The sequence below is a fragment of the Pseudophryne corroboree genome, chromosome 4 (genome assembly GCF_028390025.1).
Source record: "Pseudophryne corroboree isolate aPseCor3 chromosome 4, aPseCor3.hap2, whole genome shotgun sequence".
NCBI classification, from domain to species: domain Eukaryota; kingdom Metazoa; phylum Chordata; class Amphibia; order Anura; family Myobatrachidae; genus Pseudophryne; species Pseudophryne corroboree.
Genome location: NC_086447.1, coordinates 348104960 through 348122974, shown reverse-complemented (window position 1 = coordinate 348122974; position 18015 = coordinate 348104960). Strand labels below are relative to the sequence as shown.

The 18015-nt window shown below is 47.4% G+C and overlaps 1 protein-coding gene and 1 long non-coding RNA gene across 10 annotated transcripts in view; one reads left to right on the top strand and one right to left on the bottom strand.

The window, feature by feature from the left end:
• LOC134909520 (uncharacterized) overlaps nucleotides 1-15251 on the bottom strand; it is a 65121-nt gene extending 49870 nt beyond the window's left edge. Inside the window, exon 1 of the long non-coding RNA XR_010175954.1 lies at nucleotides 15033-15251. This is a non-coding gene — a long non-coding RNA (uncharacterized LOC134909520). The remainder of the gene's footprint in view (nucleotides 1-15032) is intronic.
• TP63 (tumor protein p63) overlaps nucleotides 15104-18015 on the top strand; it is an 875477-nt gene continuing 872565 nt past the window's right edge. For 6 of the 9 annotated variants that reach the window (XM_063916470.1, XM_063916468.1, XM_063916469.1 and 3 more), the window contains exons 1-2: nucleotides 15108-15379; nucleotides 17024-17218. The gene's annotated coding sequence lies outside the window, so the exon portion shown is untranslated. Of the gene's footprint in view, nucleotides 15380-17023; nucleotides 17219-18015 lie in introns of all 9 variants that reach the window. The other 3 variants (XM_063916475.1, XM_063916476.1, XM_063916474.1) reach the window with 3 other exon arrangements.

The following is an 18015-nucleotide window of genomic DNA, read 5'->3' as shown; positions in this document are numbered from 1 at the left end:
TGGCTCTGCGAGGGGGACGGCGGCGCGGCTCCGGGAACGGACGACCAAGGCTAAGTTCCTGTGTTCGATCCCTCTGGAGCTAATGGTGTCCAGTAGCCTAAGAAGCGCAACCTAGCCGCAGTTAGTAGGTTTGCTTCTCTCCCCTCAGTCCCACGTAGCAGAGAGTCTGTTGCCAGCAGAAGCTCTCTGAAAATAAAAAAACCTAACTAAAATACTTTCTTAATAGCAAGCTCAGGAGAGCTCACTAAAATGCACCCAGCTCCTTCCGGGCACAGATTCTAACTGAGGTCTGGAGGAGGGGCATAGAGGGAGGAGCCAGTGCACACCAGTAGTACTAAATCTTTCTTGGAGTGCCCAGTCTCCTGCGGAGCCCGTCTATTCCCCATGGTCCTTACGGAGTCCCCAGCATCCACTAGGACGTTAGAGAAAACCCCACTTACCTCCAAAGACCTCTCTACAACTCTCACCACTACACACAACTTCTTATCCTCCATGCATCCACAAACCACGGATGGCTAGAACAGGCTTAAATAGTGTAAGCAATCAAAGCAAATGTATCAATTGTGTATGCATCACCTGTGCAAAATTACGCTAAGCATGCATACGCAGGTATAAAACAATACCCCCTGAACCATACGCACATGCTACCAGCATCATGGACTCTGATACTGAGATCACATTTCAAATTAAAAGATTAAATGTACAATATCCCTTAGACAAAGAGAAAGGAGAGAAAGAAGAGGCCAAATGGCACAGCAACAAGCACCTGGCTGTGCAGATGAGAGAGGAGCAGGTCCCAGTAGTGAAGTACCCCTATCTACTGTGCAAACACAACAAGAACCTGGTCTCAGTTCCCTGGCTGAGGAAGATTCTGTGCCCACTACTCAAACGCAACAATAGAATTTGTCGGCAGATAAGAACCACTTGGCCCATCTAGTCTGCCCCTTATTTTTTTATTTTTTTTACATTATTTTTTATCACTAACCTTATTTGATCCTTATTTCTTTGTAAGGATATCCTTATGTCTACCCCATGCATGTTTAAATTGCTCTACTGTCTTAGCCTCTACCACCTCTGATGGGAGGCTATTCCACTTGTCCACTACCCTTTCTGTGAAATAATTTTTCCGCAAATTTCCCCTGAACCTCCCCCCCTCCAGTCTCAGTGCATGTCCTCGTGTCCTATTGCTTCTCTTCATTTGGAGAATGTTTCCCTCCTGGACTTTGTTAAAACCCTTCATATATTTGAAAGTTTCTATCATGTCTCCCCTTTCCCTTCTCTGCTCCAAACTATACATATTGAGATTTCTTAGTCTTTCTGGCTATGTTTTGTGATGTAGGCCATGCACCATTTTAGTTGCCCTCCTTTGTACAGTTTCTAATGTATTAATATCCTTTAGAAGATATGGCCTCCAGAACTGAATACAGTATTCTAGATGAGGCCGTACCAATGACCTATACAGTGGCATTATTACTTCTTTCTTTCTGCTGCTGATTCCTCTCCCAATGCAGCCAAGCATCTGACTAGCCTTCCTCATTGCCTTGTTACATTGCTTACCTGCTTTTAAGTCATCTGAAATAGTAACTCCTAGATCCCTTTCCTCCTCAGTAGTTTCCAGTATAGTGCCATTAATACTGTATTTAGCTTTAGGATTTTTGAGACCCAAGTGCATGATTTTGCATTTTTTGGCATTAAACTGTAATTGCCAGACTCTTGACCATTCCTCTAGTCTACCTAGACCCTCAATCATTTGTTTTACCCCACCTGGTGTGTCTACCCTGTTGCATACCTTTGTGTCATCTGCAAAAAGGCATACTTTCCCTTTAATGCCATTTGCAATGTCACCAATAAAGATATTAAAAAGCACTGGTCCAAGTACAGATCCCTGGGGTACTCCACTGGTAACATTTCCCTCCTGTGAATGCACTCCATTTACCACAACTCTCTGTTTTCTATCCTTCAACCAAGATCTTATCCATTCAATAATCCTAATATCCAATCCCAAACTTTCAAGTTGGCCCACAAACTGAAGAGGAAGGTGTAGCAAGTCCACAGGCTACTACATCGCAGCCAGGGAAAGAAAAGAGAAGACGGCAACTCCCATTTAGCAGGAGGGAGTTGGACATTCTTGTCCCACAAGCCATTGACCAAACCCATTTTGGAAATAAGAACATGGGTGTTTTGCGACCAAGGAACATATCTGGAGAGAAATCATCGACGCGGTGAATGAGGTGGCCCCAATTATCCGCACACCCCAAGAAGTAACGAGACAGTAAGTACATACTTAATCACACTCAAAAACACTATTGTGTGCATTAACTAATATGGTAGTTCCTTTTTAGATGTGATGTTCCCTATAGCAACCAAGAATATTACATAAACAGATGGGTCCTCCGTTATCTTGGCTACCTGAGGCGTTAGTCACAATGGGGCATACGCAGCGTGCCTGGGCGCAAGCAGGCGTGCCTAGTCATAGGGAGGCGCGCCTAGTCATAGGGAGGTGCACAGAGCATTTTGCGTTACCTTTAAGTGTAATACCTGCGATCTTCCACCAGATGTCGCTTTTAAAAATCACCACTGCGCATGCGTGTGGTCTCCATTAAAAATACAATACCGAAATACATAGTAAGAACTACTTTACTGGTGCATCTGATTACGCTACAATATGCTACAGTATGTCATACAGTATATTACAGTGTACAGACGTAAATACAGTAGTACAGTATATACAGATGCAAACGAACGTGATAAAGCCACAGTATAGTCCATTGACTTTAGGAATATGTGAGCGTCCAAGTCCCACAGACAAATCAACAAATAAAACCAGTAGTGCACACAGACACAAACGAACGTGTTACAGGTACATTGTGGTCTATTGATGTTAGGGATATTATATGTTAGCGTCCTAATCCCGTAGCCATTACGGCATAATCAAAACCAATGGGTTTATTCATCTGTCAGCGGCGACGTGTCCGAGTGGTGAAGTTTTCCGCTTCCCATGCTTAGAGTCCCGAGTTCGATTCATAAAGTATGAATGCATGTTAGTTTCTTCCAGACACTTTATTATTTTTTTTATTTTTGTATCTATCATACTGTAGTATACTTTCATATTCAATAGAAGTGTGCACACAAGTTTTACATAAAGCAGGGCAAAGCTGCAGGAGCATTTCTACTGTAAAATACACAGCGGCTACGAAGATAAGGTTCTATGCACCGTACGGTACACATACAATTCTGTAGCAGGGCAGACTCGATTGAAATGGCTACCACCTGTGACTCCTTGCCTCATGGCAGCCCTCAGCTATGGAGCAAGCGACAGCAGAGGTTTTGCAAGTTACAGGGCAATGTTGAAGGAGCATCACAATCCCCTAGCTAAAGTACACAGGGGCGATAGGGCTAGGTGAGCTCTATGCACATTACGGAACACCGGACTCGATCGCCTACCAAATTGAAAAAAATGGCCGCCGCCAGACTCCCCCCACCTCGTGGCAGCGCTCGGCTATGGAGCGAGCAACAGAACAGGTTTTGCAGGCTCCGGGGCAATGCTGAAGGAGTGTCACAATCCCCTAGCTAAAATACACAGGGGCGATAGGGCTACGCGATCTCTATGCACATTACGATACACCGGATACATAGCTTTGATAGATGTTTAAAAGTAATGCAAGCAGCGATTCTTTCCCATTGGTGTTCGTTTATGCCGTTAGGGAACTCAGACGCTCATATCGCAAAACACGGTATTTACCACCGCCTCACCCTACCCTCATCCCACTTCCCCCCTGGGAGCCTGCACAGTTCATGCAGCCAGGGAGGTCAGGTTACAATAAATGTACAACACAATACTACAGTATAGTATACTGGATTCAAAAATCACATAGAGAACTGCAGTCGCTTTGATAGATACAGTAGGTGTGTAAATGGTACAGTAGCAGTGATCCCTTCTCATAAAGTACTACACAGATTCTCTATCGCCGATGATCTACAGTACTGTGTTGCTCAAACAGTTAATTGCGTCAGGATACACTAATTTATATTTACTGGTACAGTATGTCTACGGGTGCTCATTACCGCTGTGTATTTTAGATAGCGGAATCAGACGCTGCTGCAGATTTACCCTGATTTATGTGAAACCTGTGTGCACACTTCCATTGAATGTATTACAATGGATTACAAAGAAAAAAATGATCAGGGTCGGCAGCCATTTTATCAACTTGCTATGCGATCGAGTCCGGTGTATCGTAATGTGCATAGAGCTCGCCTATCCCTATCACCCCTGTCTATTTTAGCTAGAGTATTGTGATGCTCCTGAAGCTTTGCCCTGCTTTATGTAAAACTTGTGTGCACACTTCTATCGCTGGTGACTTCACACTGAAAGATATGAACGTTATCTCGTTCAAAAATGAATGAGATCGTTCATATCGTTCAGCTACATCGACAAGTGTGTAGGGCCTATAAGAATCAGGCCCTTAGTGTTCATCAATGCCAGCCTCCCATTGTCTTCTCACATCTATCAGAATGATTTCACACCATAAACGCGTGTAATACAGGGCACTTTCTCCAATAAGACTATTTTTGGAATTGAGTGAGCACCTGGTGTGGTCATTACACACCATAACTTTGTTGTCTTATTGCTATCAGTGGCTCACTGCATTCCTGCAATTAGAACTTAATCCAACTATTTTTATTTTATAACATGCAATGGAGGTATTTGAAGTTTCCAGGGATAGTTAGAGCTTAAACACTTGAAATTGCTGTGTATTTTACTATCAGCATTTGTAAAACATGGCAAGCGCTCAATAGAGATAACATGCAATACATAGTAAATTATGATACAAGGTTACACGAGATGTCTTACCCTTTTCAACTTTCCCATAACAGACAAGTTATTGAGCAACAGAGATTGGGCCAAAGGATCAGTGACACTGCAACAATGCAACACTGTCCTATTAGATATCATATTGTCAACAGCATCTGTTACATGTGCACTTCCAATGACCAGCTGACCAACAATTATGTATTTAAAGCAGGCATAATTTTACGTTGTCATGAAAGCGCTCTTCAGATTTTATGTTGATATAGTATTGCTGCAATATTTCAGAACAGTGTGTATTATACTTGGTGTACAGTATAAGAGATTTGTTCATAGGTAAGTTACTGCTCATCCCACGAATATAGTTACCAAATTCGTCCTAAGTTTTCTTTTTTTGAGAGGTGGTCGGTCCCCCATTGTATCCAGGCACGCTGCCCCTCCTTATTTTCCAGACGTCTCTCTTGTGTAGAATCAATTTATCTGTATACAGTAAGTCAATTTCTCCATTGGGCCTTATCTGTACTGATAAACTCTTCCATTGGCTGCTATTGTGTCTGTTTAGAACAATATGAAATGGAATTAATTTGCTTGTTCACACAGTATCATACTGTATGAGTTGCTTCTCCCCAGTTTTCTGGGATAACTTAGATACATTTTAAAATGTATTGGTGCTAATCCAAACCATTAGATACTACTCTACAGTTATCTCCATCTGAAAAATTGGGTCCACTGTTAGCACAAGTGTGTCTTTAGCTGCAGCCACTGTCAGCCACACACACGTGACGACCCCATGTACTGGCTAGCCATCCCCATGTTACCTTCCAGCAACAACCATTAAAATGCACAGCTCTTGCATCCACATTCGTTCTGCAACTTTGAGCACTAGCCATTGGGATGTACATTATGCACAGTGTGACTCTGATGCATACACAGACATAAAACAGCGACAAACATCACCACTGCATCCACCGCTGAATCAGGCCCATGGTCTCTTTATTTACATATGGCACATTTGGGGTTCTGAAACCTTGGACCACAACCCTTTCTTTTTGCTTTCTGAAAGATACTTTTTGAGGATAATTCATTAATTTGCTCCACACTTTACCTTGTTCTTTGTTTCTGCTACTTTTTTTCAAACAGGCACTAGCAGTGCCAGATTAAGGTCCTCATGGGCCTGGAGCTGAGTTTTATAAAAGGCCTATTGTGCGCTGCCGCTGCGTGTGTGCCCAGCATTGTGGGGGTGTGACTATAGATATGGAAGTGTGGTCTTTGCCATGGGGTGTGGTCTGTGCCGTGGGGTGTGTGCCCAGCATTGTGGGGGTGTGACTATAGATATGGAAGTGTGGTCTTTGCCATGGGGTGTGGTCTGTGCCGTGGGGTGTGGCTAGCACCATGGAGGGCATATCTACCCACCTACCTTCAACCAACTCAATCTCCCTCCACCCTTTGCTTATATGAAGCACACACCACCTGTTACATTATTGACAACTGAATACTACCTTATACCAGTTGTGAGTGCTGGCTCCACACACATACAGTATATTATATTTATATATATATACATACATATATACATATATATATATCTATATATATATATATATACATATACACACAATATATATATATATATATATACATATATATAGAGGTTGTTTTTTTTTTAATCATTCACGTGAACTACGATTGGGAATAGTAACCTACCCGAAGCAAGGGGATGCGGTACACTAATTGGGGTTCCCTGTGCTCTGGCGTCGAAAACTGACACAAAAAAAATATATATGTTGTGTACCTTTTCACTGTCGACCTACTGATTGTAGAGCATCCTAGTGTAGATCTATTGAACCTAAACTATGTATGTATAAATATATATAAATATATATATATAGTGTTCCCTCTAGGATTTCGGGATTCAGGGGCTGCAGTGGCATTGTGGGCATGTGCGCAAGAAGGAGGCATGGTCGGCTTGTTTGTCTGCCAATAAACTATAAATCCTCACTAGTTAAGGTGGTTGCATTAAGCCTGACAGGCGCTCCACACACAGACAAAACAATCTGGTACACAACATATTTATTGGCAGTGGATCCAGTGGTAGGTTTGGCGATCCCTAGTTTAGTATGGGACGGATTGTTTAGAGTTTCCATGGATACCAAGAAAGGCCACTGCTGACTGGTCGGGAACGCGTCCCGAGCATTGTGTCCGGAGGTGACGTCACCAGAGATGCATGCCGGGACCGGATATGCGTTCCACCGCGGGCCCGATGCGTTCCATATCAGGAACTTCCGGGACCGAGACGCGGACGAGACCGTGAGCAGGTGAGTTGTACCATACACAGGTGTGGGTTGTTGCGGTGAGTTTGGCAAGCGCTTCAACACATAAATAGCAGTTCAGTTTATAGTTAGGTTATGCCCCAGAGGAAGGTGCCATCACCGAAACAGCCGTTGGGCATCAGGAGCGCAGTCTCCATACTCCAATCACGGAAGGGACATGTAATGTATGAAGTTGCCAGCATGTTAACCCTTGCCAGTTTGCCTTACATCTTTCTGATGGATTTTGCTATTTAACTTTGGAATACAAGCATTTGATGAACTAATACTGGTGGTGTGCTGATTTCTGCATAAGCTGGGAAGTGATTCTTGGGCTGAGCATACAGAGTATATATATATATATATGACAAGAATTACTCTCCCACTGCGCTATTTCAAATAAAACACTAAAATTAATTAATTATATGGCTGCCTGTATCCTCTAAGTTCCCTGTTAGGAGGAACTAAATGTGTGAAAATATGAAACGAAATAGAGGAGATGGCGCCAAGGGAGTTATATCAACGCCCTACCTAAAAACGGACCCTTACAGTACTCTCCGGATAAATATATATATATATATATATATATATATATATGTGTATACACACACACACACACACACACACATGTAGCCAGGCTTATCAATGCTGCGATATGTACGCACGTGCATACGCATCGCGGCAATGACTAGCTGCGCTTATTTGCACTCGCGACTAGGCAATGCAATGTGTATGCAGCACGGTTGCGAAAATACGCATGTACACTCCAGCGTGGACGCGAATCATGGCAAACTAGTCGTAACCACAATGAGTGTGGCTACATCTGTATATATATATATATATATATATATATATATATACATACACATATATATATATATATATATATATACATACCTATATCTAGAGTATACAAACAAATATAGAAAACCACAGCACTCGCCACCCCAGAAGCGGGGTGCAGTGTCTGCACTCACCACTCATAGGGTGGGGTGCATGCAGCCCATGGCCACCTACCCAAATACATACAAAATAGAGAATTCAGCACTCACCATAGCAAGCTCACTTGTCCTCACAACATCAATAAAATAAGAATTTACTTACCGATAATTCTATTTCTCGGAGTCCGTAGTGGATGCTGGGGTTCCTGAAAGGACCATGGGGAATAGCGGCTCCGCAGGAGACAGGGCACAAAAGTAAAGCTTTCCGATCAGGTGGTGTGCACTGGCTCCTCCCCCTATGACCCTCCTCCAAGCCAGTTAGGTACTGTGCCCGGACGAGCGTACACAATAAGGGAGGAATTTTGAATCCCGGGTAAGACTCATACCAGCCACACCAATCACACCGTACAACTTGTGATCTAAACCCAGTTAACAGTATGATAACAGCGGAGCCTCTGAAAAGATGGCTCACAACAATAATAACCCGATTTTTGTAACTATGTACAAGTATTGCAGATAATCCGCACTTGGGATGGGCGCCCAGCATCCACTACGGACTCCGAGAAATAGAATTATCGGTAAGTAAATTCTTATTTTCTCTATCGTCCTAGTGGATGCTGGGGTTCCTGAAAGGACCATGGGGATTATACCAAAGCTCCCAAACGGGCGGGAGAGTGCGGATGACTCTGCAGCACCGAATGAGAGAACTCCAGGTCCTCCTTAGCCAGGGTATCAAATTTGTAGAATTTAGCAAACGTGTTTGCCCCTGACCAAGTAGCTGCTCGGCAAAGTTGTAAAGCCGAGACCCCTCGGGCAGCCGCCCAAGATGAGCCCACCTTCCTTGTGGAATGGGCATTTACATATTTTGACTGTGGCAGGCCTGCCACAGAATGTGCAAGCTGAATTGTATTACACATCCAACTAGCAATAGTCTGCTTAGAAGCAAGAGCACCCAGTTTGTTGGGTGCATACAGGATAACAGCAAGTCAGTTTTCCTGACTCCAGCCGTCCTGGAACATATTTTCAGGGCCCTGACAACATCTAGCAACTTGGAGTCCTCCAAGTCCCTAGTAGGTGCAAGGCACCACAATAAGCTGGTTCAGGTGAAACACTGACACCACCTTAGGGAGAGAACTGGGGACGAGTCCGCAGCTCTGCCCTGTCCGAATGGACAAACAGATATGGGCTTTTTTGAGAAAAAAACCACCAATTTGACACTCGCCTGGTCCAGGCCAGGGTCAAGAGCATGGTCACTTTTCATGTGAGATGCTTCAAATCCACAGATTTGACTGGTTTTAAACCAATGTGATTTGAGGAATCCCAGAACTACGTTGAGATCCCACAGTGCCACTGGAGGCACAAAAGGGGGTTGTATATGCAATACTCCCTTGACAAACTTCTGGACTTCAGGAACTGAAGCCAATTCTTTCTGGAAGAAAATCGACAGGGCCGAAATTTGAACCTTAATGGACCCCAATTTGAGGCCCATAGACACTCCTGTTTGCAGGAAATGCAGGAAACGACCGAGTTGAAATTTCTTTGTGGGGCCTTCCTGGCCTCACACCACGCAACATATTTTCGCCACATGTGGTGATAATGTTGTGCGGTCACCTCCTTTCTGGCTTTGACCAGGGTAGGAATGACCTCTTCCGGAATGCCTTTTTCCCTTAGGATCCGGCTTTCCACCGCCATGCCGACAAACGCAGCTGCGGTAAGTCTTGGAACAGACATGGTACTTGCTGAAGCAAGTCCCTTCTTAGCGGCAGAGGCCATAAGACCTCTGTAAGCATCTCTTGAAGTTCCGGGTACCAAGTCCTTCTTGGCCAATCCGGAGCCATGAGTATAGTTCTTACTCCTCTACGTCTTATAATTCTCAGCACCTTAGGTATGAGAAGCAGAGGAGGGAACACATACACCGACTGGTACACCCACGGTGTTACCAGAACGTCCACAGCTATTGCCTGAGGGTCTCTTGACCTGGCGCAATACCTGTCCCGTTTTTTGTTCAGACGGGACGCCATCATGTCCACCTTTGGTATTTCCCAACGGTTTACAATCATGTGGAAAAAACTTCCCGATGAAGTTTCCACTCTCCCGGGTGGAGGTCGTGCCTGCTGAGGAAGTCTGCTTCCCAGTTTCCATTCCCGGGATGAAACACTGCTGACAGTGCTATCACATGAATTTCCGCCCAGCGAAAAGTCCTTGCAGTTTTTGCCATTGCCCTCCTGCTTCTTGTGTCGCCCTGTCTGTTTACGTGGGCGACTGCCGTGATGTTTTTCCCACTGGATCAATACCGGCTGACCTTGAAGCAGAGGTCTTGCTAAGCTTAGAGCATTATAAATTTACCCTTAGCTCCAGTATATTTATGTGGAGAAAAGTCTCCAGACTTGATCACACTCCCTGGAAATTTTTTCCTTGTGTGACTGCTCCCCAGCCTCTCGGGCTGGGCTCCGTGGTCACCAGCATCCAATCCTGAATGCCGAATCTGCGGCCCTCTAGAAGATGAGCACTCTATAACCACCACAGGAGAGACACCCTTGTCCTTGGATATAGGGTTATCCGCTGATGCATCTGAAGATGCGATCCGGACCATTTGTCCAGCAGATCCCACTGAAAAGTTCTTGCGTGAAATCTGCCGAATGGAATTGCTTCGTAGGAAGCCACCATTTTTACCAGGACCCTTGTGCAATGATGCACTGTTTTTAGGAGGTTCCTGACTAGCTCGGATAACTCCCTGGCTTTCACTTCCGGGAGAAACACCTTTTTCTGGACTGTGTCCAGAATCATCCCTAGGCACAGCAGACGTGTCGTCGGGATCAGCTGCGATTTTGGAATATTTAGAATCCACCCGTGCTGTTGTAGCAGTATCCTAGATAGTGCTACTCCGACCTCCAACTGTTCCCTGGACTATGCCCTTATCAGGAGATCGTCCAAGTAAGGGATAATTAAGACGCCTTTTCTTCGAAGAAGAATCATCATTTCGGCCATTACCTTGGTAAAGACCCGGGGTGCCGTGGACAATCCAAACGGCAGCGTCTGAAACTGATAGTGACAGTTCTGCACCACGAACCTGAGGTACCCTTAGTGAGAAGGGCAAATTTGGGACATAGAGGTAAGCATCCCTGATGTCCCGGGACACTATATAGTCCCCTTCTTCCTGGTTCGTTATCACTGCTCTGAGTGACTCCATCTTGATTTGAACCTTTGTAAGTGTTCAAAATTTTTTTTAGAATAAGTCTCACCTAGCCTTCTGGCTTCAGTACCACAATATAGTGTGGAATAATACCCCTTTTCTTGTAGTAGGAGGGGTAATTTAATTATCACCTGCTGGGAATACAGCTTGTGAATTTTTTCCCATACTGCCTCCTTGTCGGAGGGAGACCTTGGTAAAGCAGACTTCAGGAGCCTGCGAAGGGGAAACGTCTCGACATTCCAATCTGTACCCCTGGGATACTACTTGTAGGATCCAGGGGTCCTGTACGGTCTCAGCGCCATGCTGAGAACTTGTCAGAAGCGGTGGAACGCTTCTGTTCCTGGGAATGGGCTGCCTGCTGCAGTCTTCTTCCCTTTCCTCTATCCCTGGGCAGATATGATCTTATAGGGACGAAAGGACTGAGGCTGAAAAGACGGTGTCTTTTTCTGCAGAGATGTGACTTAGGGTAAAAACGGTGGATTTTCCAGCAGTTGCCGTGGCCACCAGGTCCGATGGACCGACCCCAAATAACTCCTCTTCCTTTATACGGCAATACACCTTTGTGCCGTTTGGAATCTGCATCACCTGACCACTGTCGTGTCCATAACATCTTCTGGCAGTTATGGACATCGCATTTACTCTTGATGCCAGAGTGCAAATATCCCTCTGTGCATCTCGCATATATAGAAATGCATCCTTTAAATGCTCTATAGTCAATAAAATACTGTCCCTGTCAAGGGTATCAATATTTTTAGTCAGGGAATCCGACCAAGCCACCCCAGCTCTGCACATCCAGGCTGAGGCGATCGCTGGTCGCAGTATAACACCAGTATGTGTGTATATACTTTTTATGATATTTTCCAGCCTCCTGTCAGCTGGTCCTTGAGGACGGCCCTATCTATAGACGGTACCGCCACTTGTTTTGATAAGTGTGTGAGCGCCTTATCCACCCTAAGGGGTGTTTCCCAACGCGCCCTAACTTCTGGCGGGAAAGGGTATACCGCCCATAATTTTCTATCGGGGGGAACCCACGCATCATCACACACTTTATTTAATTTATCTGATTCAGGAAAAACTATGGTAGTTTTTTCACATCCCACATAATACCCTCTTTTGTGGTACTTGTAGTATCAGAAATATGTAACACCTCCTTCATTGCCTTTAACGTGTGGCCCTAATAAGGAATACGTTTGTTTATTCACCGTCGACACTGGATTCAGTGTCCCTGTCTGTGTCTGTGTCGACCGACTAAAGTAAACGGGCGTTTTAAAACCCCTGACGGTGTTTTTGAGACGTCTGGACCGGTACTAATTGTTTGTCGGCCGTCTCATGTCGTCAACCGACCTTGCAGCGTGTTGACATTATCACGTAATTCCCTAAATAAGCCATCCATTCCGGTGTCGACTCCCTAGAGAGTGACATCACCATTACAGGCAATTGCTCCGCCTCCTCACCAACATCGTCCTCCTACATGTCGACACACACGTACCGACACACAGCACACACACAGGGAATGCTCTGATAGAGGACAGGACCCACTAGCCCTTTGGAGAGACAGAGGGAGAGTTTGCCAGCACACACCAAAAACGCTATAATTATATAGGGACAACCTTATATAAGTGTTTTCCCTTATAGCATCTTTTTTATATATTTCTAACGCCAAATTAGTGCCCCCCCTCTCTGTTTTAACCCTGTTTCTGTAGTGCAGTGCAGGGGAGAGCCTGGGAGCCTTCCCTCCAGCCTTTCTGTGAGGGAAAATGGCGCTGTGTGCTGAGGAGATAGGCCCCGCCCCTTTTTCGGCGGCCTCGTCTCCCGCTCTTAACGGATTCTGGCAGGGGTTAAATATCTCCATATAGCCTCCGGAGGCTATATGTGAGGTATTTTTAGCCAAAATAGGTATTCATTTGCCTCCCAGGGCGCCCCCCTCCCAGCGCCCTGCACCCTCAGTGACTGCCGTGTGAAGTGTGCTGAGAGGAAAATGGCGCACAGCTGCAGTGCTGTGCGCTACCTTTAGAAGACTGAGGAGTCTTCTGCCGCCGATTCTGGACCTCTTCTTACTTCAGCATCTGCAAGGGGGCCGGCGGCAAGGCTCCGGTGACCATCCAGGCTGTACCTGTGATCGTCCCTCTGGAGCTGATGTCCAGTAGCCAAGAAGCCAATCCATCCTGCACGCAGGTGAGTTCACTTCTTCTCCCCTAAGTCCCTCGTTGCAGTGATCCTGTTGCCAGCAGGACTCACTGTAAAATAAAAAACCTAAGCTAAACTTTTCTAAGCAGCTCTTTAGGAGAGCCACCTAGATTGCACCCTTCTCGGCCGGGCACAAAAATCTAACTGGCTTGGAGGAGGGTCATAGGGGGAGGAGCCAGTGCACACCACCTGATCGGAAAGCTTTACTTTTGTGCCCGGTCTCCTGCGGAGCCGCTATTCCCCATGGTCCTTTCAGGAACCCCAGCATCCACTAGGACGATAGAGAAATAAATGATGGGGGTTTAGTTGGTGGATTGGCCAATGCACGGAAGCCTGCATACCGAGCCTTAGTATGCCACCACATTGCTGTATATATTAGCAGCAGCAGCCAGCAGGTAAAGGGTCTGATACCTCACCTCAGTCTGGAGGATATCAGACACCCTGCTGTTGCTGCCAGGCCTCCTTCTCTGAGCTGCTGCTTTTAGCGCCGAGCCCTTCCCTGGGCTGTGTGTTGTGGAGTACGCAGTACGGGAAAAGCCGGGACTGGAGTGCTGGTGTGTTAGCGGTCGGGGGCGCCCCTTTTTTACGTCACACGCTGCAACGTCACCTGACGCGGAGGAGGCGCTGCTGAGTCACACTGTCTGTATGTGCGCACAGCGAAGGCAGGGAAAGCCTTCTACTGCCTCCATCTGAGCAGCGCCGGTTAAGTCACCGGCGCAGCAGCCGGGGAGGGGGATCTCTAGTGAGGATGGAGGGGGCGGAACCTGCCTGGGACATCGCAGGCTGCTGCAGTAGAAGGAAAAAAATGTTTTCCTGCCTACTCCAGCACAGAGATCTGTGATGCTGTGGGCCTATTATGGAGGGTGGGCCTGGAGCTGCAGCTCCATTAGCTCCATTGTTAATCCGGCCCTGGGCACTAGACCTAAAAATCATTACATGTTGTATAATGTATGTTGTCAAAAATGGTGAGCCAAACTGACTTGCTTCATTTTAGACATGAAAACAGTATAGTCAAGCAACGAATAAGGTGGGCAGAACAGAACATGAGGCATCTACAAAGATGGGTCCGGCAGGTCAGGGAAGTCTTCATTCCAATATCCAGATCTTCTCTTAGAGCTCACCTACAATATTGTGGTTGTCTCCAGACAGGCCCGCCAACAGGGCAGGGACGTGCAGTCAGGGGAGGCAGTGCCTCCCCTGTCATTAATGATTACAATAATACAAAGAAGATACCTATGACACATATTCAGTGTCATAAGTATCCTCTTTATATTATTCTAATCTTTGCAATGCTTTAAAGAAGTTTGGGAAGCACCGACACTAAGTGCCTCCCGTAGACAATGGGAACGGGGACACAGCGGGGGTGGGGGGGTGGGGCGGGGGCCAAGCACTGGGCTGTAAAAGCCCATTGAAAACAGTGATAAAAGCGGCACTTATATAAGTGGCCCGCTGACAGGGAAAGCACATCCCTGTCAGCAAGGCAGATATGATTGGACAGCGGATCCAGTGCTGGATCCGCTGGACCAATCACCTATAAGCGGCGGCGGGACAAGGGACTCGGAGCTGCCAGTCATGATCATCAGCTCTCCTCTACTCACCGATCATGTCCTGCGTCCTGCTGCTGCTGGTGGCCGGTGGGAGACTGACAGCTCCTCAACCAATATGTGGAGGAATAGCGTGTCCTCTCAGGCACGGACTGGATCGCATCACTTTGTGCAGGTGCATAGCGTTTCTTCTATCACCTGCTGACTGAGCCTGCAGGAGGCGGAGCTAACTGTTTCAGGGGCGGAGACTCAGAGTGACAGACTGACGCTAGGCCCGGGGAAGATCCTAACTGAGAGGCTGAGAGTGGAGCGTGCTCACTCCCAACAGCTGCCCCACAAAAGCGCCTGTACTGAGCTTGTGCCTAATGAAGGATGGTCCATCCCGGCTTCCAGAAGGGCAGGTATTGACTGCACCGCCGTCATGTTGTATGATCCTACTCCATTACACAGACACAGTCTCTACTACTAGCACTACTGTCAACACCCCCAGATGTCACTTCTACTTTCCCCACCTGCTGTTAATACTACTTTCACTACCCCCATCTGTCACCTGTGTCCCTGTTATTACCCCCTGCTACTACCCCCATCTGTCACCTGTGTCCCTGTTATTACCCCCTGCTACTACCCCCATCTGTCACCTGTGTCCCTGCTGCTACCCCCATCTGTCACTTGTGTCCCTGCTATTACCCCCATCTGTCACCTGTGTCCCTGCTATTACCCCCTACTACTACCCCCATCTGTCACCTGTGTCCCTGCTATTACCCCTTACTACTACCCCCATCTGTCACCTGTGTACCTGCTATTACCCCCTGCTACCAACCCCATCTGTCACCTGTGTCCCTGCTATTACCCCCATCTGTCACCTGTGTCCCTGCTACTACCCCTGCTGCTACCCCCATCTGTCACTTGTGTCCCTGCTATTACCCCCATCTGTCACCTGTGTCCCTGCTATTACCCCCATCTGTCACCTGTGTCCCTGCTATTACCCCCTACTACTACCCCCATCTGTCACCTGTGTACCTGATATTACCCCCTGCTACCAACCCCATCTGTCACCTGTGTCCCTGCTATAACACCCATCTGTCACCTGTGTCCCTGCTATTACCCCCTGCTACTACCCCCATCTGTCACCTGTGTCCCCGCTATTACCCCCTGCTACTACCCCATCTGTCACCTGTGTCCCCGCTATTACCCCCTGTACTACCCCATCTGTCACCTGTGTCCCCGCTATTACCCTCTGCTACTACCCCATCTGTCACCTGTATCCCCGCTATTACCCCCTGTACTACCCCATCTGTCACCTGTGTCCCCGCTATTACCCCCTGCTACTACCCCCATCTGTCACCTGTGTCCCCGCTATTACCCCATCTGTCACCTGTGTCCCTGCTATTACCCCCTGCTACTACCCCCATCTGTCACCTGTTACCCCGCTATTACCCCCTGCTACTACCCCACCTGTCACCTGTGTCCCCGCTATTACCCCCTGTACTACCCCATCTGTCACCTGTGTCCCTGCTATTACCCCCTGCTACTACCCCCATCTGTCACCTGTGTCCCCGCTTTTACCCCCTGCTACTACCCCAATCTGTCACCTCTGTCCCCGCTATTACCCCCTGCTACTACCCCATCTGTCACCTGTGTCCCCACTATTACCCCTTGCTACTACCCCCATCTGTCACCTGTGTCCCCGCTATTACCCCCTGCTGCTACCCCATCTGTCACCTGTGTCTCCCGCTATTACCCCCTACTACTACCCCCATCTGTCACCTGTGTCCCCGCTATTACCCCCTGCTACTACCCCCATCTGTCACCTGTGTCCCCGCTATTACCCCCTGCTACTACCCCATCTGTCACCTGTGTCCCTGCTATTACCCCTTGCTACTACCCCCATATGTCACCTGTGTCACCGCTTTTACCCCCTGCTATTACCCCCATCTGTCACCTGTGTCCCCCGCTATTACCCCCTACTATTACCCTCATCTGTCACCTGTGTCCCTGCTATTACCCCTTGCTACTACCCCCATCTGTCACCTGTTATCCCGCAGGTGCAGCTGGCAGCACCGGGGATTGGGGAGTGCCAAGCGCAGCAGCTAATCTTTGGCAGCGGCCACGGAGGTGGCGCCAGGAAGTCCAGAGTACCATGCAGCAGTGGCCGGCGCTCTCCTCCTCTCAGGCAGCAGACTCAGCAGCAGCTCCGGTACTGCTGCACTCTCCTGCCGGCGGCTCTAAGCAGGACCCAGGTGAGAGGGGCTGGGGGAAGGAGGTGACTGGAAGTTATGTGGGCAGGGGCGTAGCTCACCCCTGCATCCGAGACAGGGGGCATTACTTGTAACTGAAACTATGGGACGCATTACTTGTAACTGCCGCTATGGGATGCATTACTTGTAACTGCTGCTATGGGACGCATTACGTGTAACTGGCGCTACGGGACGCATTACGTGTAACTGGCACTACAGGACGCATTACGTGTGTAACTGGAACTACAGGATGCATTACGTGTAACTGGCACTATACTGGGGGCATTACATTTATCTAGCACTATACTGGGGCATTACGTGTAAGGAGCACTGCTGTGGGTATTATGTGTAAGGCTGCCAATTGTGTGTGTAGCGGGGTGATAATATGGTATATATTTATAATTTGATTTCATAATATATAATTGCGAGGCCACGTCCTCTTTCATAGTAGTGTGTGCACCGAAGGCTCAGCGTGCTAGTAGACCTGGAGCCGACTCTGGCTGCTTTCTGGGTACTTTGCGGTCTGTCCTGTAATTACAGTATGTACACAATGGCTGCAGTACCAGCCCACTCCCCCTATGTACTGTAATGTTTCTGCTGTTCCTAAAAAGTGAGTTGAGGTTTGTGTTCTTGTGCTACTGGGGATGTACTGGAGAAGCCAGTGCTTCACCAGCAATTGACCTCACCGCACGTCACTGCATCAGGGGGGTGCTGCGGGCACAGTAATCCCGGGCCCGGCCTCTCTAACAGAGAGGAGAGGGCCCAGGCCACTCATGCTGCCGTCCGCCCGCCGCTTTGCT